Genomic DNA, 27455 nt, shown 5'->3' on the forward strand with positions numbered 1-27455 from the left:
GAAAGTAAAATTTTAAATTAAATAAAATTCAGAATTCTCAAATTGAAGTAACAATTTCACCGTATGTTCGCTGATGAGATAATAGGAATTTCCAGGAAACAAATTTGCTTTCATTTCAGGAATGTAAAGTTGTCTCATTATTTCAGTCATAAATTCACTAACCTATCACTCTGAATATATTGTTAGACATATGGAAGACATCTATCTTCCATGGCTAATCAAGTTATTTTTCAAACGTCAGACTATTTTGATAGTCTTACAAACAAAACTGATTTAAAACTACTCTGGTACAGCCAACAAACTAAAGGCTCTAAATTTTTTTAAAATAGTAGCCAGCAGTGGTGGCACACACCTTTAACCCCAGCACTCATGAGGCAGAGGCAGGTAGGTTTCTGTGAGTTCGAGGCTAGCCTGGTCTACAGGGTGAGTTCTAAGACAGCTAGGGCTACACAGAGAAATCCTGTCTCAAAAAAAAAAACAAGTTAACGTTTCACTAATATGGCACATAAGTTAAAGTACCACTAGCTGAGTATGACAGATGGCAGGCCCGCCACTGGGAAATAATACCTATATAATGTAATAAATGAGAATGTTTAAATGCTTAGCAGCATTGACTTGTAATTAATGCTTAATAAGTACTAATTATGCTGAAAATGGAAAGCAGTTAGAAAAAAATCCATTTTCCTATTCATCTACACAAGTTCTATAATAACATGCAACAATAGCCCCAAGGTTTTATCTCTTATGTCGTATAGGAACCATACACAGTACTCTTTAAAATATACCTTTTTATCCAGGCCCACATCAGATATAACAACAAAAACCCTCCCAAGTGATTCTAACATCTGGAGTTGAGGATCAATGCAGTTAACTCTTTCCCAAACACTATTATAATGTGTAAAAATACAAGACACTTGGCGACAAATAAGATGGTTTTCAAAGATGCAGATCCTAAAAACAATGAAATGGAAACCTAGACTTGTTTCTCAAATTTTGAAAAACATTTCAAGATTCATAAAACATACTAGCAAGAAAGGAAATATGCAAAATAATAAAAAAAAGAATCACATGCTTTTAAAACACAACTCGAGTAGCTCAATAACCACAGGAATATCTCCCTTCCTCAGCTTAGGGTCTCAAAGAAAGACTAACAGAGAGACATATTTAATTATTATTTAATTGTGTGTGTAGGTCAGAGCGGTGTCGACATGTCAGATGCCCTGGAGCTGGATTCACAGACAGTTGTGGGTTGCCCAACATGGGTGCTGGGACTCCAACTTGGGTCCTCTGCAAGAACCATATGTACTCTTAACCACTGAGCCATTTCTCCAGCCCAACCTCCCTACGTGTCTCAAGTAATTTTCTCTCATCTGCTTTAAACAAAGAGTGGTTCCAATAATAAAATCCCAGAAATACAAAAACTTTAAAAATTGACCCATTAAATAGGAAAAAAACCCGAATAGAATGTTTTCATGTGTGTAACTAATCAATAAATAAATGACTGGGGGATTCTGACAAACATCCCTAAGTAGCATTATTATTATGTCAAAGAAAAATAATTTCTGAAGAGATACCACTAAATTGCTCTTCCAGAAATTATCAGAAAATGTACTGCAAGATCCTGGTAGACAAAAGTACCAAAGTAAATCCTAGAGCATTCCACTGACATGAGGAAAATGGAAGGCCCCCATGAAATGCTCCATAATTTAAGGATAAAATCTACTTTTTAAAGTTACTTTTAGAAAAAAACCAGATTCTCCACCATACTGTTCTTGTCCTTAATCCCTACAGATATTCTCTTAGAATCTGCCAAGGTCAGCAAACAAAAGGAAGAAACAGTATGAGAACATTAAGGTAACAGTGGGGGGCGGGGCGGGGGTAGGGGTCAGGTTAAAAAAAGCATGAAGACATTCATAGAGTTTAAAACATGGAATTTTTTGTGAGAGAAAGCAAAACATACATTTTTTTTTTTTTAATCTCACCCTTGGAACATCAATTCCAAATACTTCCGGCTTTCACTCTACCCAAACACTGGAACAATAAAGTTTAGAGGGTTAGAGTTACAAGTATGACAAAGCACGTTAAGTTTAAACATTGCAAAAACAAATATTGGTATCTCTGAATATTTAATATCCAAATCTTCCAAGAAATTGGAAGGCATTTTTACTGAAGCCAAAATGGCAGCCTGGTGATTCAGTAGACTAAAACGATCTAAAGAAGAGTTTGCAGTCTCTATTTTTAAGCTCAAATGTATGGGTTAAAAAGGCAACCTAGTCATGGTTAACCAGTCCTTATAATAAAGGGAGCTAATGAATTCTATTAGATACCGGTTGTAAAGTTTCCACATTGGTACACCTAAAATTCTTAAGTGAAATTATACAAAGGATACATATGGAAGGCTGATGGGTTTTAAGGTGAAAAAAAATTACAAATGCCTCTCCTACCAACAGAAGCATGAAAATTTAACCTAAACCCACAATTCCCTCACTTACTTTCAACGACAGTCTGCGGCAATTACACACCTGTAAACTGCGGCCGTGAAAATTCAATTAACGGTGTAACTACAGAACTTCCAAAATAATAACGTGCTTAATTTAAGCACGTTGTATTGAAAAAAATCTTAAAATTCCAGTCGCTGGAGAAACCCAAACAATAACAAACCCCCAGCTCCCCACCTGTTTAACTTAAATATTTCACAATGAATGAAAAACAAACCATTTATCAAGCCTGAAGCTTCACATCACAAGCATCTGAAGGTTCTATTAGTCACAGAGTCGCACATGCTAATATTTTCTTTTTTTCTTCTTCTTCTTCAGGAACAGTTAAAAATAGAAAGGTGGTAGGTCTGCTCTCCCTTGGAAGCGATTTCGGCATCAAAACATCCTTCCTGGCCTTTGGCCGTGAGCAGATGAAGGGGGGTGAGGAGGTGTGGGAGACCGATAACCGGCTCACACTTCCCAGGGCACGGGGCCGCGGGGCGACTGCGGGTTATCACCCGAGGGCGGAGGGGAGGTGGACCAGTCGGCAGGCCCGATAGCCAGGCGCCGCCGAGGCCTAGCTCTCCCGCTCCAAATCACTCCACCTCAGTAATGGCGTTCGGTGTCAAGTGGAACGGGCTCAGGGCGTCCGCGGCGGGGTTAAGGGGCGCGCGACCCAGCCCACCCCACCCCCCGCGCGGCGTCGCCATCGCGCGCTCAGAGCCCACATCCCGCGCGGGTGGAGGGGCGGCACGCCGCGCCCGGAGTCTTCGTCGTCTTCCTCCTCCTCCTCCTCCTCCTCCTCCTCCTCCTCCTCCTCCTCCTCCTCCTCCTCTCCACTCCAGTTAGGACGGGAAGGGGGAGGAAGGGGAGGGCCGGAGCCGTCAGCCATTTTCCCTGCCCGTCCAAAACACAAGTCTCTAACACACGGACACGCTCTCTCCCCCACGCGCGCGCGCTCCCGAGACACCGGCCGTGTGCAGCACGGAGGGTCGCGCGCGGTCGCGCCGGCCCAGCCCCGGGCGAGGAGGAAGCCCCCCACCCAGGCAGCCGGCGGCCCCCGCGGGAGGGACCGCGCTCGCACACACGCACACCCCCTCGTGCCCTCCTCCCCACCCCTCGAGGCAGCTGTCGGCCCCCCGAAAGGCGAGCGGCCCCGGCCCCGCCAAGCCGACTACTCACCGAACACAACACGGGCGTCTTCGAAGAAGCAGGACACGCGGAGGCGGGAGGCCAGATGCAAAAGCTCGAGCCCCGGACGAGGCCTAACCGGAGAGCATCCCGAGCCAGGGGCTGACGAGGGACAAAATGTGAGGAGAGGCTGCGGGTGTCGCGCTCGCGACGCGGTCCGCGTGCAGACAAGAGGGTCTGCTGCTCCCGCTGGCCGCCCTAGGGCAGCGGCGGCTCCGGCCGCCTCCTCCTCCTCCCTCTCCGCCGGCCCGGCGGCGGCCCTCTTCCCCCTTCTCCCCGCGGGCTGGGGCGCTCTCTGAGCTCACTCAAGCTCCGGGCGGTGCGTTTCTCCTGCGTCACCTCCTCCTGCTCCTCCTCCTGCAGCGGCAGTTTCACCTTCCCCTAGTCGCCGCCTCTGTCCCCCCACTCCGGGCCTGGTCGCCGAGCTGCGGCTCCACTCCTCACTGCCGTCACCGACCCCAAGTCCCGGGGCGCTAAAGGCAGCCGCCTCCCGTAAGGGAGAGGCGGCGGCGGCCGGCTCCCGCGAGGCCTGGGAGCCGGTGCAAGGCAGGGAGGGGGTTCGCTGGGACAGACGAGGGCCCGAACGGGCCGGCTACCGAGAGGTTGCGGCTCCGCCACCGGCGGAGACTAGCGTCCGCAGCCTTGACTACCACGGCCTCGTCAATATGGCGGATCCAACAAATCAAAAACGAAAAAAAAGACAGAAAAAAGAAAACCCGCACGGCCAGTGGCGGCGGCGACGGCAGCGGCGGCAGCAACAGCGGCGGCGGCGGCGGCAGCGCAGACTCCTACTAGTCCCAGCGCCGCCCAAGCCTCAGAGCTTCTCCGCCCCCATCACGGCCCGCCCCTTCGAAGCCCCGCCTCTCAGCACTCGGCCCGCCCCCCCTGCCCAGCCCCCTCTCGGCCAGCTGCCCCCTCGCCTCTCGGTCCCCCACTACGGGTTGGTGGGGGAGCGGGAGGAACGCCGCGCGTCGCTAGGGGGCGGGACAAGGCGATGGACGCCTGGAACTCGGCAAACTGGGTGGGGGAGGGGAAGACAATGCCGGGGAAGGATTGTTCGGCCGTACCCAGGCTTCCGGACGGCCCCTCTAGGGGGGTCATGTGAGGGCCAGAGGCTCTTTCATACCCTTCAGCGAGGGGATCCGGCCGAGAGCTGACAGCAGCCGCAGAAAGCTCTAGAAAAGAGGTGGGGGAAGGGAAGGACGCCCGAGTTCTGGCATGCGGAGCGGGCGAAGGGACTGGGAGTGGCGGGGATGTGGACAGGAGGGGGTTAAGCACTTGAGCTTGCAGCCGCGTCGCCTAGTTTGACTAGGGCTGCTTGTTTTTGTTCCATTGTGAACCGTGGCCCCGCCACTGAGTGCCCGGATGATGACATCACCAGCCTCCCCCTTTTCCGGGATGGTTGGGGAAGAGGGACCGAGAAATGAGATTCCTGGGTCCCAGTGCTAGGCGGATGCAGCCGCCTCGAACGAGGGTCCTGACTGCGCAGCTGACCCACATCACGTGACCCGAGGACGGGACAGGCCACCGAGCAGTGGTGCCAGGTCCCGAGGGTTTAGCCACCTGCTCCCTGCCGATAGGAGGAAGGTGTGGCTAGAACCCCTTCAGAGTAGGGGCCTCCTTCCCACTCTTTGAAGGAGGCGCTTTAAGCAGCTCATTCACACGGTCCTGCAGCATCAGTACCTGAAAGCATTTCCTCAGCCTTAAAGGCACACTGTCTGGGAACGAGGACATTTGGACACAGGACTCCTTAAAACATTAAAGACAAAAATTGTACATCGTACCGGACAGCATATCTACTCGGTATATTAAATGTAGCAAAATGAACTTAGATTGCCATACTAGCGCCATTCAATTTGAGAACCCGGAAGGGACTTACGAACCCATCCGCTGCGTCAGGGACTATTTTCTGCATATTGAGAATCCAAAGTGCAGGCTGCAGAGGAAAAATTTATCAGGGCAATCTCAAACGGAGGGAAGGGGGGTTTGAAACAATTCTATAGTTTACCTAAAATGTACAAATGAAGAGGGAATAAATACAATTACTGAACTATCTCACATTTCATTTTGACTTAAAAATGCTTGTGGGCAGCAACTCCAATGTAAAATCTTAACAAAATCCTATAAAATATTTTGTTGTATAGGATTGTTGAATTTATGCTATAAATAAATGCATTTCTTTTCTTTTTTTTTTTTTTTTTTTTTTTTTGGTTTTTCGAGACAGGGTTTCTCTGTGTAGCTTTGCGCCTTTCCTGGAACTCACTTGGTAGCCCAGGCTGGCCTCGAACTCACAGAGATCTGCCTGGCTCTGCCTCCCGAGTGCTGGGATTAAAGGCGTGCGCCACCACCGCCCGGCAATAAATGCATTTCTAATAAAGGAGTGTTTTAAATGGAATCCCAAAGAATTTAAGTGACAGCACGTCCCTGTTTAATTTTTTAAACCATTTCTCTATGTAACACAAGACTATAAAGTCTTAACTACAAAAACTAATAGTGTGCCCCCAAACACATTATTTATAGTCCTTATAACTCTTAATATGTGCAATATTGTTTGTATAAAATTAATACATGTAATAAAACTAATACATGTTTTAGTAAGACTGAGGCTAGAGATCTGTCTACTTCCCCCAATCTTCTAAAAAAATACTATCACATTATACCCTATGAACATTTATGATTACTATGTGTCAATTTAAAATAATAATCAACAAAGTAAAAAGGTAAACTACAGAATGTTTTAAAAGATCTCTGTAAATCATTAATCTAATATGGAATTAAAATTCACAATATGTATAAAAAACCAGCTCTACAGCAAAACAAATAAACACAACCCTTCAATATAAAAATAAGCAAAAGGGGATGGTGGGATGTCTCTGGAGGTAGAAGTGCTTGCTGTCAAGCCAAACAACCTGAGTTTGATCCTTGGAACACTCATAGTGGACGGAGTATGTTTCCTGCAAGTTGTCCTCTGACCTCTTACTTGCATATGCTCAAGCCTTTGAACCTAACATACAATAACGAACACATTCCCTCTCTCTCTCTCTCTCTCTCTCTCTCTCTCTCTCTCTCTCTCACACACACACACACACACACACACACACACACACAATTTTAAAATTGTAAAAATAAGCAAAGAAAACTGGGTGTAAAGGAGCCATTGCCTGTAATCCCAGCACTCTGGAGGCAGAGGCAGTCAAAAGAATCTTCAGTTTGAGTCCAGCCTAGGCTATATAGTCAGACTCTTATCTCAAAAAATAATAATATTAAAATTTAAAAATAAAAATAGGCAAAGGTAGCCGGGCAGTGGTGGCACACGCCTTTAATTCCAGCACTTTTTTGGGAGGCAGAGCCAGGCGGATGTCTGTGTGTTCCAGGCCAGCCTGGGCTACAGAGTAAGTTCCAGGAAAGGCGCAAAGCTACACAGAAAAACCCTGTCTCAAAAAAATAAAAAAATAAAAAATAGGCAAAGGATTTGAGTTCATTCATCAAATATATGAATGGCCAATAAATACATGAAAAAAATACTTAATATCACCATTCACTAGAGAAATGCAATCAAAGCCATATGAGATAACACTTCATAGTCATTAGAAAGACTATTGCAGAAAATGCAAAGAGATAACAAGTGTAAACCCAGATGCAGAGAAATTGAAATTCTACCTTGCTGGTGGAAAACTAAAATGGTGCAGCTGCTACTGAAAGCCAATAGGGCTGGTCCTCAAAAAGATAAACATTACCATATGACCCAGCAGATTCTACTCTTAGGTAAAGCCTAAAGAATTGAAAGCAGGGACCCAAGCAAATGCTTGTACACCAACATTCATAGCAGCATTAGTCACAATAGACAAAATATAGAAATGACCCAAATATTGAGCAGATGAATGGATAAAATGTGGTAGACATACACAAAAAGGAATGAGACTCTTGGTAGACACTAGAAGACATATGAACCTGGGAACCTTCTAAGTAAAATAAGCCAGACACAGAAGCTCCCATATGATTTCACTTCTGTGTGATCCCTAGAGTGGACAAGTTCATAGAGATAAAGTAGAATAGAGGATACTGGATCCGGAAGGGGGAGGAGGATAGAGGATCTGGAAGGGTGAGGAGGATAGAGGATCCGGAAGGGGGAGGAGGATAGAGGATCTGGAAGGGGGAGGAGGATAGGAGGTATGGTTTAAGGGACACAAGATTTCTAGGGAGATGACAAAAAAAGTTTGGGCGGTGGGAAATGGTGATGGTTGTACAATACTGCTAATGTACTTAATGCCACAGAACAATGCATTTCACTTAATTAGAATGGTAAACGCTATGTATGTTTCACTATGAGTTTTTTGAGGGTAAAAGCTCAATAATGCTTAGTAAAGTGAGGCTCCAGAGTCAATCCTCAGCGCTCTCCCACCCCCATCCAAAGAGGAAACAACTCCAAATACTGGTAATTTCCTATGGGAATTGCTGTATTACACCCTTACCAGCAGTTCCAGTTTAACTCTTGTCCAGCAACTCTCCAGGGGTAAGTAAGTGTACACCTGGCTCCCAGGGTGGGTGTGGCTACAGGACTGCCCACTTAGACAGCTTCCCTTCAGTTCACGGGACAGGAAATGAACAGTGCTGGGTTAAGAGAGCAAATTCAACACCACAGCACAACTGAGATGAAAACACACTGTAGTCCAGCCCTTCTCACTTCCTTTGTTTTGGTTTCTCTTTTCTAACAGTTGTCCTTTCAGGCTGAAGACTGTAATTTTTTTTTAACTTCCTGGTTCTTTGCTATCAAAACAGAAGCTTACTATATTTCATTTCCTCATAAAATTTCCTATTGCACTCTGTCTCCTCTCCACTCTACCCCAAAAATATTTGCTAAGTATATTTACTGCTTAGTAGCATACATCTTAAAATATAGGATTTACTGAGGACAAATTTCAAAGAAGTTCTGTAGGCAAGGAGTTAAATGCCTCTCCCTACAAGAACAGTTAGCCAACAGTGGTGGTGCACTCCTTTAATCCCAGCACTTGGGAGGCAGAGACAGGAGGATCTCTGAGAGTTCAAGGCCAGTCTGTTCTTACAGAATAAGTTCCAGCCAAGACTACACAAAGAGACCTTGTCTCTTAAAAAAAAAAAATCCAAACCAAAAACAACAACAAAAACAAAAAAGTTAGAAAATGGTCTGTCCATTTTGCTCTGTTGGCGCTTCTCTGAAACTAACCTATTTCCAATCAAGGACTTGGATACAAAGTCCAGCAAGGACACCAAGAATAACCCGGGCTTTGGATCCTCTCTTTGTCTCAGGGGCGTACACACACAGTTCCAAAGGAAAAGTGTCCAATACGTGCCTGCTTGAGAGTTAAAGTAAATGTTTTAATCTTGGTATCTGAATCAGCAGTCCCCAGTGAATACCACAGCCACTACAAGGAGAGCATCAAGGACAAGCTAGTTAATGAGTGTTATCAAATCAAAGAATATTTAAAATCAGCTATTAAATAAGTCTTGCGAGTTTACAGTTCATATATGAAATTGGATAGTTGTCTCAGATTTCATAATAACCTTAATACATTTGATATTAAGTTGTGAAACTGAACAAAGCTTTCTAAACTATTCACAAGAAATCAAGACATTTTAATCAACCACATTTTCCCCCTCCTGAATTTTGTGCTATTTTACAACTTGTAATTTGTGGTGATTCTTTTTCTCATTGTAAACATTACATTTTGTATCTAATTTTGCATTTTAATTTGAAAAGTTTTTTCAGAAAGCTTCTCAAATTGTGTGTCAGACTTCACAAAGCCCAGAGTTGCCCCCATTAAAAGAGGTAAGGGAAACCAGGTGATGGCGGCGCACGTCTTTAATCCCAACACTTGGGAAGCAGAGGCAGGCAGATCTCTGAGTTTGAGGCCAGCCTGGTCTACAGAGTGAGTTTCAGGACAGCTGGGGATACCCAGAGAAACCACGTCTCAAAAACAAAACAAAATAAAAAAAGAGGTAAGAGGAAAATCATAACATTGATAATAATAAAAGCCCACACTATGAAGGTATCTGATTGTCCACTTGATGAGAATTCAGAATCACTTAGCAGACAAACCCCTGGGTGTCTCCAGGGGCATTTCCCAGAGAGGGTTAATGAAAAAGGGAAAACTCAACCCGAGTGTGGGTGGTACCATTTCCTGGGCTGGGCTCCTCAACTGCATAAAAAATGAGAAAGTAAACCAGACATGTTGGCACACGCCTTTTATCAAAGCACTCAGGAGGCAGAGGCAGGTGAATCTCTGAGTTCAAGGTCAGCTGGGTCTACAGAGCAAGTTCAAGGACAGCCAGGGCTGATACACAGAGAAACTCTGTCTCGAAAAACCAGAAACAAACAAAAAAAGTATAACTAACTCAGTGTCCATGGTAAAGAAAGTTTGTGCATGTTTTTCAATAGCTTCTTCTGGATAATAAACACAATGTTGTTCCTAGAAACCTTTAAAAAAAAAAAACCAAGAAAAACAACGTAAACACATGGAACAAGATGAACTACTTTTCACCTTACTTTCTTCCTTTTGTTTTCTTTTCTATTTGTTTCCTTGTTTGTTGACAGGGTCTCTCTCCATAGCCTTGGCTGTCCTGGAAATCACTATGTACACCAAGCTAGTCTCAAACTTACAGAGATCCTCTGCCTCCCCAGTATTGGGATTAAAGGCATACATGGGCCACTACACCCAGCTCACCTTGCTATTTCAAAGAACTTGAAAAGCTGGGAGGTGAAGGACGAGTGCCCCGAGCCTATGCAGGAAACTCTGCAGGACGCACAAGGGTCCGAATGAAGCAACAAAACCAGAGGAATCACAAGGCCTGCAGCCGGCCAGACCTCCAAATGTGAGAAGCCACAGAAAAGCACAGGGGACAGACACCTATTTCACTAAGAAGCAGCTTTTCAAAATGTTGACACTGTATAGCAGGTCCCCTCAGTTAATTAATATCCTCTCATTGTTAACAAGAAGGGATTGCTTCCTTTAAGAATTAACACTTCCAGTTGTGATCTATGTGTTAGATTTATCTGCTTTTGGCTAGCATGCAGTTATCACCAGAGATTGGACAGCTTGTAGGCATTCAAGATTCGAAAATTGAAACCTGAAAAGGCTGGCTGAGTCCCAGAGCTGACTCAGCTCTCTCCCAACAGGAAGCATCAGTTAATATTTCTCCAGTGAGTCTATTAGTCTTCATTAAAAGTGTTAGGCCACTTCTTTTACTTTAGAATATGGGGCTCTTTGGATGCTTGCTTAAAATTTTCAGGGTTCTATTTTACATACTTTGTGTAAACCACTACCATGTAAAATAATTGCATCTTCTTGGTTTTTTTTTTCTTATTTATAATTTATAATGTAATTCTGTGTGGTTCTAGTACTTATTTCTTTAGTCTGAGAGGGAGTATCATATTGAGGCACAAAAGTATGCCTCACTCCTGACCCTAGCACGTTCTAGTAACTCCTAGCTCCTCACAGAGTTATAGCTCACATACTTATCTAGAATATTCTGGATTTTCTGAGTCTTCCCTATTGAAAATATAAGCCTCTTAAGTTTATTGTACACACACAAAAAAAAAACCAACATGAATCTCTCAATCATTTTCACAATAAAAATAAGATATTCTAAATGATCAGTGTCTTAATCTTTATGGTTGCTTTGTCACTAGGGAAAAGAAAAAAAGACTGGGGCTGGGGAATTCACTCATCACTTTAGAGCACTGGCTGCTCTTACAGAGGACCCAGGTTCGATTCCCAGCACCCATGTGGTGTAGCTGTAGCTCCAGTTTCAGGGGATCCAGTGCCCTCTTCCAACATGGCACCAGGCATGCACATGGTGCACGTACATACATGCAGGCAAAACATACACATAAAATAAACCCTTTTTTAAAAGAAAAGAAGGAACCACTACTGAAATTCACAGAATAAACAAAATTATAAGGGTTTTTTTTTCTAACAATCTAGTCTCTTAATAGAATTGGTTTGAAATTTAGAAAAATATGTTAAGATACTTATTTAACTATCTTAAATCATTAAGACCCAAAATCATTCTTAGTAACTGAAACAGCTTTTTTAAAGCCTTTGGAAATAACATAACAATGATCCAAATGTTCTGTTTTCCACAGAACTTTCTAGAAGTAAGACTGGTGGTGCCAAAAATCCAATTAAAAGAGATGTCTCCCAGATAATTCCACGGCAGGCTACTAAAGTGTGAGTTCTACTTATTTCAGAATTTCTAAGACAGAATTCATTAACTAAGTTCGTATGTTTGAGAATGTGTTTATATAGTGATATTTTATTAAAGGCATCCTGCATTTCAGAACTTTTTGCTAATTCAAAGAGGCCCCCTTTTTTCCTTTCAATTAACACCAGTAGGATTTGGGTTATGTTTATTTTTGTATTCTAAGCATTGCATTTAAAAAAGTTTTTATTATAGATGCCTGCTTTATGCCTGTGTACCACATGCATGCCTGGTGAACAGGGAGGTCAGAAGAGGTGCTGGATCCCCTGGGACTGGAGGTACAGATGGCTATGAACCACCATATGGGTGCTGGGAATTGAACCCAGGTCATCTGGAAGAGCAACCAGTACTCTTAATAACTGAGCCATGGTTTTTTGTTTGTTTCTTTCTTTTGTTTGTTGGTTTGTTTGTTTGTTTGTTTTTTGAGACAGGGTCTCACTGTGTAGACCAGGCAGGCCTCAAAACTCAGAGATCCACCTGCCTCTCTTCCCAAGTGCTGGGATTAAAGGTGCACACCACCACCGCCTCGCTGCATTGTATGTTTTATTTTAAAAACAGCCATTCTCTCTGGGCTCTTAAGTATCTCTTCTCCTTTATTCTTTTAGATAAAGATTTCTTCTTGGAAAAACACAAGTGGCCACTTGTCAGCTGTCTAGCCCACATTGTCTCCTTTCCATTCGTAAGTTTGTTTCAAGACCTCTTGCTTCTTTTGGGGGTTGGGAGCGGTAGGACAGCAGCCATACCAGCTCTGCCCTTGGCTTTGCCAGGCCGGGTGGTTGTTTACAGGAGGTGCTGCTGTTGGAGGCTGGCTGTTCACTCTCAGTTTGCTTAAGCACTCAGCTAGCCCTTTTCCTTGGTCAAGTCCTTCAACAAACATGGAACTGCTTATTGAAAGAGTGACGTATGTCAGCTTTTAAATGTGTGCTGCAAATGGCAATGGAACAAGCGGGATGGCCAACGGAAGCAGCTTGGCCTGAGCAGTGTTCTGGAAAAGGGCTTTCCATTTACTTTATAACATCTGGGCACCAGAGGCTCAAAGCAAACAAAACTCTATGTGTTGCACACAAACAACACTTAGTGGAATATGATGACATTGCAAAATGTCTGGCTAATAGAGGAGAAACTGCCTTATGTTCTACCACCGAAATCAATGACTGATGTCATTTTCACATATTTCCTTTCACGTTTATTTGAATGGGCAGTTTTTCTAAAAATTAATTCTTGAAATACTATAACAAAATTAAAAACATTTGGGTTTTTTTTTTGTTTTGAGATAAGGTCACATGTAACCCAGGCTGACCTCAAATTTGCTATGTAGCTGAGGTTGACCCTGGATCATTAATTCTCGTGTTTCACCTCTTGAATGCTGAGATTACAGGCATGCCTTGGCACATCTAGGTTCAGTTTGAAAAACTGAGAAACAAAAATATTTCTCATAGTACTGAAATACGAGTACTATGATTTGGTATATATGTATTTTTTTTTTTTACTAATCTTTGAATTGTCTTTATTTTGAGAAATAGTAGGTATATACGAATATCTATTTTCAAATGAACATTGATTCACTTTATGGAGTGCTGAACAAATGTCAGCTCTTTATTTTTCTCCACTTACTTTTGTTTTTTGTTTTTCCAAGACAAGGTTTCTCTGTGTAGCCCTGGTTGTCCTGAAACTTGCTCTGTAGACCAGGGTGGCCTCGAACTCAGATCTGCCTGCCTCTGCTTCTGCCTCCCAAGTGCCACCACTTTTCCCACCTACTTTAAAAATGTTTTTAAATGTTTTGCACATGATTTCACATCAGAGTATTTAGAACGGACTATTTTTGATCAATTCAAAAATCAATTCACCCTGCTTGTGAATGCTGTACATCGTGGAAAACCAGTCCTTTACTGATAAATATTTGGCATGTTATTTAATCTTTTTGCAGTGATAAGAAAATGCTGACTTCCAGTTTCTGGCCCGGCACATGAGGACCTTAGAAGTCATCATTCCTGACCTTACAATAACAGAAAAGCAAAACAGTCTTAAAGTCAACAACTCCTTTAGATCAATCAGAAAATTGAGGTCACAAGGTTAACTGCTGCCACCTACACACACACACACACACACACACACACACTCACAAAGAGACACAGGCAAATTTAGAAAAATCACAGCTTACCAAAGCAGCAGCTTTGGAATAGAAAGCTGCCAGCTAGAGTCCGAACCACAGTAGGAAAGGTTAAATTGTAATTGATGAAGGGCTCAAAGTGTGCGTGGAGAACTTTCAGAGTAAAAAACTACTAGCTGATGAGGGGTTCTATACAATTTGGTGAGTTTTACCTACCAGGTTCTGAGGATGTGCCTTTGAGGGTGTTTCAAGAGGGGGGCCATCTGCTTCTCAGCTAAATTGGAGAAGAAACTATTCTGGAACATTCTTAGAAGATTTTGTTCTTCTTAACAAAAGCAAGGAAAAGGACTTTACCAAAGTCTAATCACCTTGGGTGTTATCATTCTAAGCAAACTGGAGGGCCCTCTAACCTTTCACACCAGGGAAAGGAATGCCAGACTTCAGCCCTCTCCAGCCTGTCCACATAGATGGGGAGGGGAAGAAACAAATGCCAAATTCCCAATCCAGCCAGCCAGCGACACAAGCTCATTTAAATAATGTGCAAGGCTGAACCATCCTTCCCCTCTCCCCAATACTGCAGCCACATCAGTGAAGACTCACCCACTCCAGCAACTTTTACCCTTTACATCATACCTACCTGTCAACAAGAACATTAAAAGCACATCGAAAAAAAACTTGAGCACAGACTGAAGAGCTAAGCATCAAAGCACATTCAGATATTGGAGAGATACTGGTCATATCAGCAGGAATTTAAAACCACTACAATATACTAAGGGATCTAATGAAAAACTGGATCACATTCAAAACAGACAGAAACTCTAAGAACCAATAGAAAATGCTAGAAATCAAAATGGAGGCTACAGATGTAGGACAGTCACAGACTATAGACTTAGCATGAACAGAGCTCTAGGTTCAATACCCAGCTCGCACATACATACAAACACATAAATACCCTCCCCCTTCTCTCTTCCTCTCTCTCTGTAAACAGCTGTAACAGAAATCAAGAACACCTTTGACAGCTCAACTGTAGCCTGGGTGTGCAGTCACGGAAAACGTCAGAGAACATGAAGGTATGCTAACAGAAATCTCTAAAATAGTAATGCAATTAATATACTAATTAATTAATTAATTAATTAATTGAGGGGCTAGAGAGATGGCTAGTTAAGCCACAGTTAAGAGCACTGGCTACTTTTCCAGAGGATCCGGGTTCAATTCTTAGCACCCACATGGCAGCTCACAAGTGTCTGTAACTCCAGTTCAGTTCCAGAGAATCTGACACCCTCACACAGACATACATGCACCAACACACCAATGTACATAAAATACAAATAAGTCTTTTTTTAAAAAAAAAAAAGAAACTTTCAGCCGGGCCGTGGTAGTGCACGCCTTTAATCTCAGCACTTGGGAGGCAGAGGCAGGCAGATCTCTGTGAGTTCAAGGCCAACCTGGTCTACAGAATGAGTTCCAGGACAGCCAAGGATGTTACACAGAGAAATGCTGTCTCAAAAAACAAAACAAAACAAAACAAAAAAGAAACTGAAAAGAAAGAACACAAAAAGATTTAATATAATAATGGCTGAGAATTTAACAGTATTTACAAATATTTATTTTTATTTTATGTGTGTATGTGTTTGCCTTCAGGTATGTATGAATATATACACAGCACATGTGTGCTTGGTTTCAACAGAGGCCAAAGGAGGAATCAGATCTCCTGGAACAGGAGTTATGGAAGCCAGAGTTGTAAAAACAAGAGTTGTAAGGAAAACAGGAGTTGTGAGCTGCCATGTGGTTACTGGGTCCATACCTGGGTCCTCCGCAAGAGCAGCCAGTGCTCCTAAGTATGGAGCCATCTCTCCAGCCCTGAATTCCCCAGTATTAATAACACGGAACCACAGATCCAAGAAGATTAGAAAACACTAAGAAGGATAAACGCCAAAAAAAATCAGTATGTGGATATCATAATCAATAATATCAAATGTCATATTCATTCTAGAAATGTTTTAAATAAACCACAGAGGGAAAGCATCTTAGCTGCAGAGGAGAAAGAGGAAAGATGACAGACATTAGGCTTCTCTTTGGAACCCTTGCAAATGAGAGTAAAATAAATTATTTAAAGTGTTATGGTAGGCACACAACTAGAATTCTGAATCCAACCAAATTACTCTTTGAATGTGAAAGAGAAATAAAGATTTTTCTCAAACAAAGTTTATGGCTAGTAGAATTATCTAGAAAGAATGACAGACCAAAGTACGGATAGCGCCAAAGTCCAATTTGGTGAACCAATGAGTTTTATTAGGGTTACCTACAGGAGTATGGGTGAGAGGTTACTTACAGGAGCAGAAATGACTCAAAGACAGCTACATCACCAAAGCCCACTCCAGCATGGGTGACAGTTCACAAAGCTGGGAACCTGGAGCACACTGCACAGCTTGCAGGCAGCTCAACAGGTTGGATGGTGTCCTTTCCAGTTGCCTCTGTTGGTCTGAACCTCTTTCAAGCAGCTGGTCTGGTTTCTGCTTCTTCTAGGCAGCTGGTCTGGTCACAGAATCTTCTTTGCAATTCTCTGAGTGTCTTCTCTGCAGCTCAGCTTCCTACTTCCTGCTTTTATTGCTTACTCTGGCAGGAAGGGGGCCTAATGAATCTGGTCAGTTTCAGGGACTTCCTGAAGCTCTTTTGAGTTGTTTACCTTCCTGTTTAAAGAGCTTCCCTGCAGGATGGAATGTTTCAATCCTGGGGAAAATTGTTATACAACACCTGGTTTGGGGGATTTTTTTTTATAGTTTTTATTTTATTTTATTATTATTTTCTTCACACCTTTATTTTATTTTATTTTATGTTATTTTATCTTATTTTATTATTTTATTTTTATTTTTATTTTTATTTTATTTTCCGGAGCTGAGGACTGAACCCAGGGCCTTGCGCTTGCTAGGCAAGTGCTCTACCACTGAGCTAAATCCCTAACCCCGATTTTTTTTTTTATTATGTATACAATGTTCTGTCTGCATGTATGCCTGTAAACCAGAAGGGGCAACAGATCTCATTACAGATGGTTGTGAGCCACCATGTGGTTGCTGGGAATTGAACTCAGGACCTGTGGAAGAGCAGCCAGTGCTCTTAACCGCTTAACCATCTTTCCAGCCCCCGATTTTTTTTAATATATAGGTTTTTTAAAAATGTATTAATTAAATTTAGTTATTTATTTAACATCCTGACCGCAGTTTCCTCTCCCTCCTCTCCTCCCATTCCCTCCCCTGTGCCCCCCTCAATATGTGGTATTTTTATTTATTCTTTGAGAAGTTCATATAATGTTCTTTGATCATAATCACCCCTATTCCTCCCAGATACACAACTCCACCTTGACACCCCCTCCCCAACTTTCTGACCCCTTTTTTTCTTTTTTAAAAATAACCCATCAAGCCCAATTTGTGCTGATTATAAAACCCTGGGTGTGGGGCCATTCACTGGAGCATGGTTGACCTACCAGGAGTCACACCCTTTTTAAAAACCTGTCTCTTCCTCCCCAAGAAGCCATCAACCAACAATAGCTCCTCAACTGAGGTTGGGCTCATGAGCTCCTCCCTAAGGGATTATTCTTTTTAAGTATAATTGACATGCTAAGAAAGGAGAGAAAATGGAATCATATAAAATGCTCAATTAACATCAGAAAGGGTAGAAGAGTTGAAGACAGCAAGAAACAAGGTCAAAGAACAGAAAGGAATAACAAACAGCAGAGACAGAAATACAGCCATATTGCTAGTCACTTGAAGCATCAGTGGTCCAAAAACACCAATCAAAAGACAGAGGAACTGGGCATGTAGCTCAGTGACAGAACATGGGCTTAAAATGTGTGGTGCCCTGTGCTGCATCTCCAGCACAAAAAAGAGAGAGAGCAAGCAAGCTAGGTGATGGGGTGGAAGCTGGGACAGGAACAGGGATAAAGCAGGAGAAGAGAGGAAGGGAGCTAGCCAGGGGATTAAAAGGAAATATCCAACTATTTGTGGTCTAAGAAACCCATTTTAAATATTAAAGACATTGAAAGATTAGAAGGATGACCTTGCCTTTAATCTCAGCACTCGGGAGGCAGAGGCAGGCGGATCTCTGTGAGTTCAAGGCCAGCCTGGTCTGTCTCAAAAACCAAACAAAGCAAACAAACAACAACAACAAAAGTAGAAGGATGACATTTTTGTCTTCCTAACATTAATCAAAAGAAAGCATTTATTTCAGACTTGCCTCTACTGGATGTGCCTCCTCATGGGAGGCCTTGCCTTCTTGTGGGGGAGTGGGGGTGGCTTGGGAGGGGGAGACTTGGGGGGGTGGCGAGAGGAGGGAAGAGGGGGATCTTTGATTGGTGTGTAAAATGAATGGAAAATTTTTCTTAATTAAAAAAAAAAGAAAAGAAAAAAATGCTTCAGTGAATATCAGTGGCCCTGATTCTCCTGTTTTTATTTAGAAGACAGATTTTTGGGTTGTAGCTATAGCTCAGTTAGTTGGTAGAGTGTTTACCTAAAACACACAAAGCCCCAGGTTCCATCCTGAGCATTCACATAAAACTGAGCAAGGCAGAGGCCTACATCTAACCCCAGCATTGAGGAAGCAGGAGGATCAGAAATGCCAAGTTGGGCTACATGAGACTCTGTCTAAAATAAAACAAACAAAAAAGATGGTCACTCTTTTTCTGATGTATAAAATATATGCAGTAAAGTGTAGAGGACCATAACTACATATTTTTTGTATGCATGTATCAGTTTTCATTTTTTAACACCAATGGTTATCAAATAATTCACTGTTTATCATGTACTAACTACAGCTCTTAGCACCCATATTAGTTCTTGGGATCAACCTTAAATTAGGTACTGTTGTAATTACATTTTAGATAAGATAGGGGAAGCTTTAGTCAGATTTCTATGATTTTTCATGACTATGTAGCCTTTGTGTAGGGGAAGAAGAGAGGGGTTACACGTGTATGTGATGGATGCACATGTGTGTCGTGCACACTTATTTTCACATGGAAATCAGAGGACAACCTTGAGTATGCTCCTCACGAGCTGTTCATTTTTTTTCATTAAGATTTAACTTTCAATTTTTATTTATGTGTATGTATATTCCATGTGGGGGGGGGGTGCTGTTGGAGGCCAGAAGGGTGTGTCAGAGCCCCTGGAGTTGGAGTTACAGGTGGTTGTAAGCTGCCTGGTATGGGTGTTGGGAATTGAACTTGGGTCTTCTGGAAGAGCAACTAGTGTTCATTATTACTGAGTCATCTCTCCAGGTCCCTCCTTTTTTTTGAGACAGGGTCTCTCACTGACCTGGAACTTGACAAGTAGGCTACAGAGGCTGGCCAGTAAGCCCCAGGGATTCACCTATGTCCATCCCCCCATTGCTAGGATTACAGCATACACTACTGCATCTGGCTTTTTTCAGGTGGGCTCTAGGTATTGAACTCAAATCTTCAGCTACTGAGCTATCTCCACAACCTCTGGGCTCTGCTTTTCACCTTTCTATATTATAACTACATCTAAACATAGTCATAGCAAGGACTAGCATGGTACCTGATGTACAGTAGTTAGTGCTCCATATTATCGGCCTTTTATTGCTATTACTCCCATATTTCATTGAACCCAGGGTCCCATCCATTATAAGATACATCATTAGATCATATGCCACTGGCAAGGAAAGAAGATGCTGCCAATCACAATAATTGAAGATTCTACTGAGTGCTGGAAGATGTGTTCCAGTCTCAAAGGCCTGAGAAAATGTACTTTGTAGAATGAATAAAATTCAGTGTTAGGAATACAAGTTCCTGTTTAGAGTCCAATGGCTTTAACAACTATCCTATCCCAAGGGTCCTTACTCTTACATATTCAGTTTTGAGTGTACATTTGAATGGTAGACTTGCTTATTTAACTGCCTTTATTTGATGTGCATATCTATAGCTATCTCAAAAACTGCATGCCAAAAAGTGAGTTTTCATTATCTACCATCTTGTTATATGGTAACTCTATTCTTCCCAATTATTCAGGCCAGATACCTTGGAGTCAATAGATTCTGATGCTTCTACTTTCAACATAATCTCCTAGTCTGGGCATCTCTCACCATCCTCACTGCCAATACACCAGTGTGCCTGTAGCAGAGACACTAGCTACTCACCTCACCCATGCCTGCCTGTTCCTCCTGGGCACACATTTCCCAGCCTCCCTTACAGGGAGATGTAGCCATATGATGAAATTATGGTTTTGTTTTGGTGTGTGTGTAGCCATATGATGAAATTATAGTTTTGTTTTGATGTGTGTGTGTGTGTGTGTGTGTGTGTGTGTGTGTGTGTGTGTATTGAAACAGGAGTGTCATGTTTTGTTTTGGGGTATGTGTATGTGTGTGTGTTCAGACAGGGGGTCTCATGTAGCCCAGGCTGGCTGGCTTGGAATTTGATATATACCTGAAGATACCTGTGAATGTACGATCCTCCTGCCTTCACCTTCAAAGCACTGAGACTACAAAATGTGTACCACCCACACTCCAATATAAGCACTGCAGGATAGAACCCAGAATTTTAAGCATGCTAGGCAAGCACTCTACCAACCAAGCCACGTCCCCAGCCCATATGATGAGATGACCAGTGGTAGAATAAGAGAAGAAATGTCATGACCCTGCCCCTATAAAACTCCAATACTCTTTAGCAGCTTTTGTCCCCTTCCAGCTTATTGTAATGGCCATGACTCTGCACCCTCCCCTCAATGATGACTTTGTTGTTGAAAGCAGCAAAGCCCCTGTCAGCCAGGGTTTCTGACTGTTTAGAGGAGAGTTGCCCTTTGACCTGTTCACCTACCCAGCGCCATAAGATGAGCAATTGCAGTTTGGAGGCTTCTGAGCAGTGGGCAGTGAGGGAACTGATATTAGAGGTCAGAAAGATGGAGAGCCATGTTAAAAAGCAGCAAAATTCTTGATTAAAATGTCACCTGTGATAAATTGGAAGCCATACAAAATGCCTCCTGCACCAATAACTTCATGGCAAGGGGACAGGAGGCAATGTGAGGTGTGCATTGGTGGTTATTTGCTGTGTCTAGCAGAGGAGGGCGAGAGGGAGCAAGGTGGGGGCAAGCCCAGGCAGGAGCTGGCCGGTAGAAGAGCAGAAAGGAAAAGGAGTCAGAAGGCAGGGTTGGGAAATGTGGGGACTGGGTTTAAAAAGTGGCCGGGCCCTTCATCCAAAATTCTGAAAGAAGGCCAAGAAGAGCTCCATGTAACCAAGTACAGGGGAATGACCCCGCTGTGACATGCTGGTGACTTTGCACATCTTCATCTAGGCCACATGAACAAGGCTGAACTGCAGTCTGAAGGGAGTCTTGGCGGAGTGCCCTGTGATTGCTCCTGGAACAGGCAAAGATAAGGACAGGAGCTGCTGCAAGGGAGTTTCTTGGCCCTATCTTGTGGGAGGCTGCCGCGAGGTCATTTCTCACCCATCTCCTGCTTGAAGGAGGACAGCCCTTTCTATCCTCCCTGCTAGCCAGCTCCAGGGCAACTGCAGGTTTCTGTGACAAGCTAGGACACTGCTATTCTGCACTGAGATCTGGCTTGTATTCAACTGTAGGTTGAATAACCTACCTACCACTCAGGTGGTTTGTCCTTTGGCTCCTTAGGTGCCATCCTGTGGAACTCAAATGTAGAGCATTGACACCATGGTGACCTTACTTTCACAGCTCTTTATGTAATATTATGCCTAGCCATTTGCCCTTGCTATGTGGTACCAGCCAAGCCAGCAGAAGGGTAGCAAGCCAGGCTAAAAACTGTGGCGGGATCAGCCCTGGTACAATCATTGGGGCCCCACTGGTAAACCAAGGATTCTGTCCTGAAGCAAAAGTCAGATTATAGAGGTGGTGCCCTTCCCATCAAAGCCTGTTTTCTGAAATGGCACCAGGGTATCAGCATTAACTTGTAAGGGAGAAAATCCTGGGAGCAAGTAAGTAAATACTCACAGAAAGCTGACTTCCCAACCATGTCTAGACAAGAAGTTTGGGTATGCTTACAGCATATGGAACTGTGTAGAGGCAAACAGATTGTGTATAGAAAAAAAACAACAACATTTGGTATGTAACAGCACATGGACTTCTCTAGAAAAAAGATGAGTATGCATAGGGAAAAACTTTGGGTATGATTACAGCTCATAGAAGAGTCTAGAAGAAAACAGATTTGACACTTCATGTGGTTGTGAAGGAAATAAGTTACCAAAGAAACCAACAGCTGTGAAGTTTAAAACAATGCTTAAAGCCAGGTCTGTTGGGAGGCTGAGGCAGGAGGATCACAAGCCTGCCTGGGCTACAGAGTGAATTTAAGGACAGCCTGGGCAACCTAGTAAAATGGTATCTCCAAATAAAAAGGAAAAAGAGGGCAAGGGGTATATCTCACTGGCACAGTGCCCTGGGCTCAGTGCCCTACTGATGATGATGATGATGATGATGATGATGATGACGATGATGAACAGCTGTCTCCCCACTAAAGATCTAAAAGCTGTGTCAGCTAAAGATGCCCAGAGCAGTGCCAGATGGGAAATGTAAGCTAAGGCAGCCATGGAAGCTCCATGGATAAGAAGGAACTTGGCAGTCTCATGATATACTTGAAAACCGGAATTGTATTTTAAGAGAACATATTTGGGTTTTGTTTGCTTTTGTTTGCTTTTGTGTTTTTTTTTTTTTGTTTTTGTTTTTTGGTTTTTTTTTGTTTTGTTTTGTTTTGTTTTGTTTTTTCGAGACACAGTTTCTCTGTGTAGCTTTGGAGCCTTTCCTGGATCTCATTCTTAGACCAGGCTGACCTCGAACTCACAGAGATCTGCCTAGCTCTCCCTCCTGAGTGCTGTGATTAAATGCATGTGCCACCACTGCCTGGCCTAGTTTTGTGGTTTTTAAAGACAGGGTTTCTCTGTATAGCCCTGGCTGTCCTGGAACTGGTTCTGTGGATCAGGCTGGCCTTGAACTCAGAGATCCTCCTGCCTCTGCCTCCTGAGTGTTGGGATTAAAGGTGCTGGCCACCACTGTCTAGAAAGAGAACATATTTGTTAACATCTAACGCAATTTTTAAAATATGTATTCTTTCTGACCCAGCATTTCTACTACTCTGAATCTACCCCAGAGAAACCGGGGCACTAGTATTAATCATAGAGCTTTTGTAATGGTGAAAACAGAGCAGCAAGTGAAATAAACCATGCTATAGGCATGCTGAGGATATTGTGCAGGAGTTAAAAAGAAATGAACCGTGTAGAACAACTTCCAAGACAAATTATTTACTGAATAAGGAAAATTGCAAAAAAATAATTATACCATGAACTGAAATTTAAAAACCCACAAAATGCCATATATTTCAAAATAACACATATTTATACATTAAAAAGCATACATAAATGCTAACTACTACAGTAGTTGCTTCATGAGCGGAATGAATATTGTGAGGTGGCTGGAGAGGCCTGCAGGCCTATCTGTAATGTAACAAGCTGTCTTTCAAAGACAATGAAGGCTTGTGCACAAAGAAATCAACTGTTTTATAAAGGCTATTTGGCTATGCTCTAGACACTGTCCCCCTCTCCCTTATCAATTTCACATATACTGGACCAACGTGCATCTGCTAGCAGGAATTCTAAGGGGTTAATACAACTCACCAGTGACTAATGGGAAGTTGTGTCTGTGAGTCAAGAGCTAGTCAAGGACAAGAGGCCATAGTAATAACTTTAAGTAATTAGCCGAGGGTTTAAAAGGAGCACTCTATGGTATTATGGAGGCAATGCCTACAAGAAGCAGTGACTGTCTCAGAAAGGGGGTTCACGAAAAGGATGGAAATAACAGACCATAGGAACGGGGAGGAGGGGCTCCATGAAGAGATGCTGCTCACCTCATGCTGATGATTCTCAGTCTGGTCAACCGCAAACGACTCAGCTGGAGACCCAGGAAAGGCACAGCTGGTGCTTCAACCCCGGCGAAGTGTCTCTGGGGGAAGCTGAGAGGCACAGGAAGCTGACAGGAAGGAAGAAGAGAAAGCATTTGAGTTCCTTCACCCTCCTCCAGACGACGGTCAGTCTCCTTCTATGCCCCTCGTAGCCAGAGCTAAGCGGGAAGCCACCGGCAAAGCAGATATGTGGCTTACAGTGTTTCTAGTCAAAGCCTAGACTTTAAGGGCTGGGACACATGATGGCTGTGTCACATGTGTGCCTAGCCAGTGAGAGGTCCTGGGTTCCATCTCTCTTTCCCCAAAAGTGGGCATGGTGACACAGGCCTGTAATTTTTAGAAATGAGGTGAAATTACTAAGGTATACTTTATCTGAAAGTAGAAAGGAGACTATTTCCAGGGAAGAAGGGGACCAACAAGAGGGACTAAGAGGGACAGGAGAGAGCCTTGGGCTGGTGAGTTTCAGTACAATGCTGTGTGTGTGTGTGTGTGTGTGTGTGTGTGTGTGTGTGTGTGTGTGTGCGCGTCCAAATGAAGCCCATTACTCTGTATGGTAATAACAAAAAAAAGGCCAGGTTGCTTTACTTACAATAAAACACATAAATACTAAGCAAATGACTGGATGCATGTTTATGTATTGGACAGGCATGGACTGCCCACACTGATGACAGAAACATGTACATATCCCAAATTATTCCTTCACTAAATGGCTATATCCCAACCCTGATACTCTTTCTAAGTGTGAATTCTTTTAAAATAAAACTATCATTCTGGATGCTCCTAGAGTTTATAAAAGAAAGGCAAGATGCAGTCTTCTTCCCTTCGTCTGCCAATCTTATAATTACTAGCTTGGCATCCTAGCAATTTCCAAGACATTTAGTTAGCTAGTTAGTTAGCATCATTAAAAAAAAAAAAAACCAAAGATGTATAAATACGTAGAGCGTCTCACAGTCACAAGCTTTGTTTTAGGGGGAGGGGTACTAGAGTTTGAACCTAGGGCCTTGTACATGTTAGGCAAGCACATTCTTTCCACTGAACCACACTAACAACCATTACGGATTCTGAAGTTCAGACTGTTCTATGTTGGGCTGCTAAGAGCTCCGTAGAAAGTGTAGAGTTCTAATTTCATCCTTAATTTCTAGTCAGAGGATCTTCCAGGTTCATCTTGTATCTAGTCAGCCTCAAAACTGGAATTAGCCATTCTCTAAGGAGCTCTGAACGTTTGTGTGTTTTAAATGATATTTAATCACCCCAATCTGCATGCAGTCTTGACTGACATTTTGTTATAATTTCTTTTTTGTTTCTTCATTGAACAGAACTAAGAAAGCTGTGCTTTTTAGAAAAAGAAATTATGACTAAATACTGCTATTTCCAATCTAAGAAGTAAAATGGTTTCCAGTTATTTTTCTTGATTTACGTCTTTCTTCTCAAGTGTAAAATCTTAGTTCTTAATGATGCTAATATAATAACCTATCTGATATTCCACTACACAGATATAGTTCCAAGATAATAACATCAATGTTATTAGTGACAAATAATTCACTGAGTGCCATTTAAGGTTTATCTAGTTGTTTTTGTCCTTGGGACCCAGCCACTGCGGATAGGTAAAAATACTCTGTCTATAAGTCCCTTGAAATAATTACTATGTACTTTAGCCACCAGCTTTTATAGTTGGGCTCCTTTTTTTCCAGTTCATCTTTAATTTTTAAAGACTATCTCTTTTTTGCTTGTATTCAGTTTTTAAATTATTAAAAACCAATTTTACAGTTCTCGCATTAGTGATGAACTACTGCTTAACAGCTTATATAAAAAACGAGCAGCGTAAATAACAAACATGTAGTCTCTCAGTTTTCGGTGGTCAGAAACCCGGGCAGCTTAGTTGAGTAGCTCTGGTTCAGAGAGGCTCAAGGCAGACTCTTCTACCCAACCACAAGCTTGTTCCGAGCTGGAGGCGTGGCTTCCAAGATGACCCCTCACATGGCTCTGATTGGGCCTCAGATTCTCCTCACGTGGAACCACTTGGCAGGGCAAAGAATTTCCCAGAGAACAAGTGATCCAGGAGAGAGAAAAGAGCACAAAGGAAGCCACGTTGTGTCTAAAAACCTAACTGTGGAAAGGGTCACACAGCCCAACCATGCCACCCTGGTGGTGGGCCATCACAAAGGTGTTGAATATTGAGAGATGGCTATCATTGGAGGCTATCTGTTACACCAAACTAAGAAACAAACAACAGAAAGTATGAAACAACATACACGCAGAGAAATCTAGCTCCCGCTTTTGTACATCCGGCATTTCCTCCCTCCACCTTTAGGAAGCCACTTTTATTAATTCTTGCTTTATCTTCCCGGTATTTTGTTTTGAAAAATATCAGAAAATAGGCACAGACTTACAGCCCCCAAAGATGATTTGCTACACCACACTCTAGCCCCTTGCTTTTTCTCAGCACCATACAGACATCGTCAGTTGAATGACTGTGGAGCGTCATTCAACTCTTCTACATAACTATACTGTCCTTTAGTCACTAAAGTTGAGTGTTGCAACGCCTCCATCATTTCTCAATTATTCTTCACCTTTAAGATGTCTAATTGCTTATAATTTTATCATTATAAATAATGCTAAAGTAAATATCCTTACACATGAAGATTTTCTAGATATAAGATTATCTTAGACAACTTGACTTAAAGGTACAGATTTATTAAGTCCTATTGATGCATTGCCAAATTGCTCCACACTAAACATTATTTACATTACTTACACCTCCATGATGTTTCCACATACAACAGACACAGTGTTCGTTTTGTCTGCATTCTTTTTGGTTGGTTGTTTGGTCGTTTGTTTTTTGTTTGCTTGGTTCTTTGGTTTTCAAGACAAACTTTTTCTGTGTAGTTTTGGCTATCCTGGAACTTGCTCTGTAGAGTAAGGTGGCCCCCAACTCAAAAGAATCACCTGCCTCTGCTGAAACTAAAGACATGTACCACTATGCTTGGCTCTTGTGTGCATTCTTTTTTGTTTGTGGTTTTTAGCTTTTTGAGACAGGGTTTCTCTGTGTAGTTCTGGCTGTCCTGGAACCAGCTCTGTAGAGCAGGCTGGTCTTGTCTGCATTCTTATCTGCACTGGGTTAATCTTTACTATTTTGACAGAGATAGCTAAGTATATTCCTGTATGAGTCATACATTTCCACACCAAGTTTTAGTACTCAGTTTACCTTATCGCTCCACATTTCAATGATAATTCATTCTTTTTCAAATTCACACACACATAGCAAATACCATTTAATTTATTTTTCTATATAGTTCATCTAAAGTGCATGTAGACTCCAAGAATATTTTTCTGAGACAGTAAATATTTAGTATTTATATGCAAGACTATAATGTGTGCAAAAACTGGGAAGCACAACAATGATTATGCAAGTAATAGGAAATCTGATACAAATTATTTCTATAATTTTAATATGATCTATTTATATGCTTAGAGATAGAAAAATATCTGAAGTATTTTGTTAGATTTATAGCATCATG

The 27455-nt window shown here is 42.5% G+C and overlaps 1 protein-coding gene across 4 annotated transcripts in view; it reads right to left on the bottom strand.

Annotated features, from left to right (window-relative positions):
- Nucleotides 1-27455, bottom strand: part of Usp9x (ubiquitin specific peptidase 9 X-linked) — a 146100-nt gene that overhangs the window by 116540 nt on the left and 2105 nt on the right. For 2 of the 4 annotated variants that reach the window (XM_059250626.1, XM_059250622.1), the window contains exon 1: nt 3660-4361. The gene's annotated coding sequence lies outside the window, so the exon portion shown is untranslated. Of the gene's footprint in view, nt 1-3659; nt 4362-4735; nt 4982-23883; nt 24006-27455 lie in introns of those variants that run through there. The other 2 variants (XM_059250623.1, XM_059250624.1) reach the window with 2 other exon arrangements.

Source organism: Peromyscus eremicus, chromosome X, assembly GCF_949786415.1.
Source record: "Peromyscus eremicus chromosome X, PerEre_H2_v1, whole genome shotgun sequence".
Taxonomy (NCBI): domain Eukaryota; kingdom Metazoa; phylum Chordata; class Mammalia; order Rodentia; family Cricetidae; genus Peromyscus; species Peromyscus eremicus.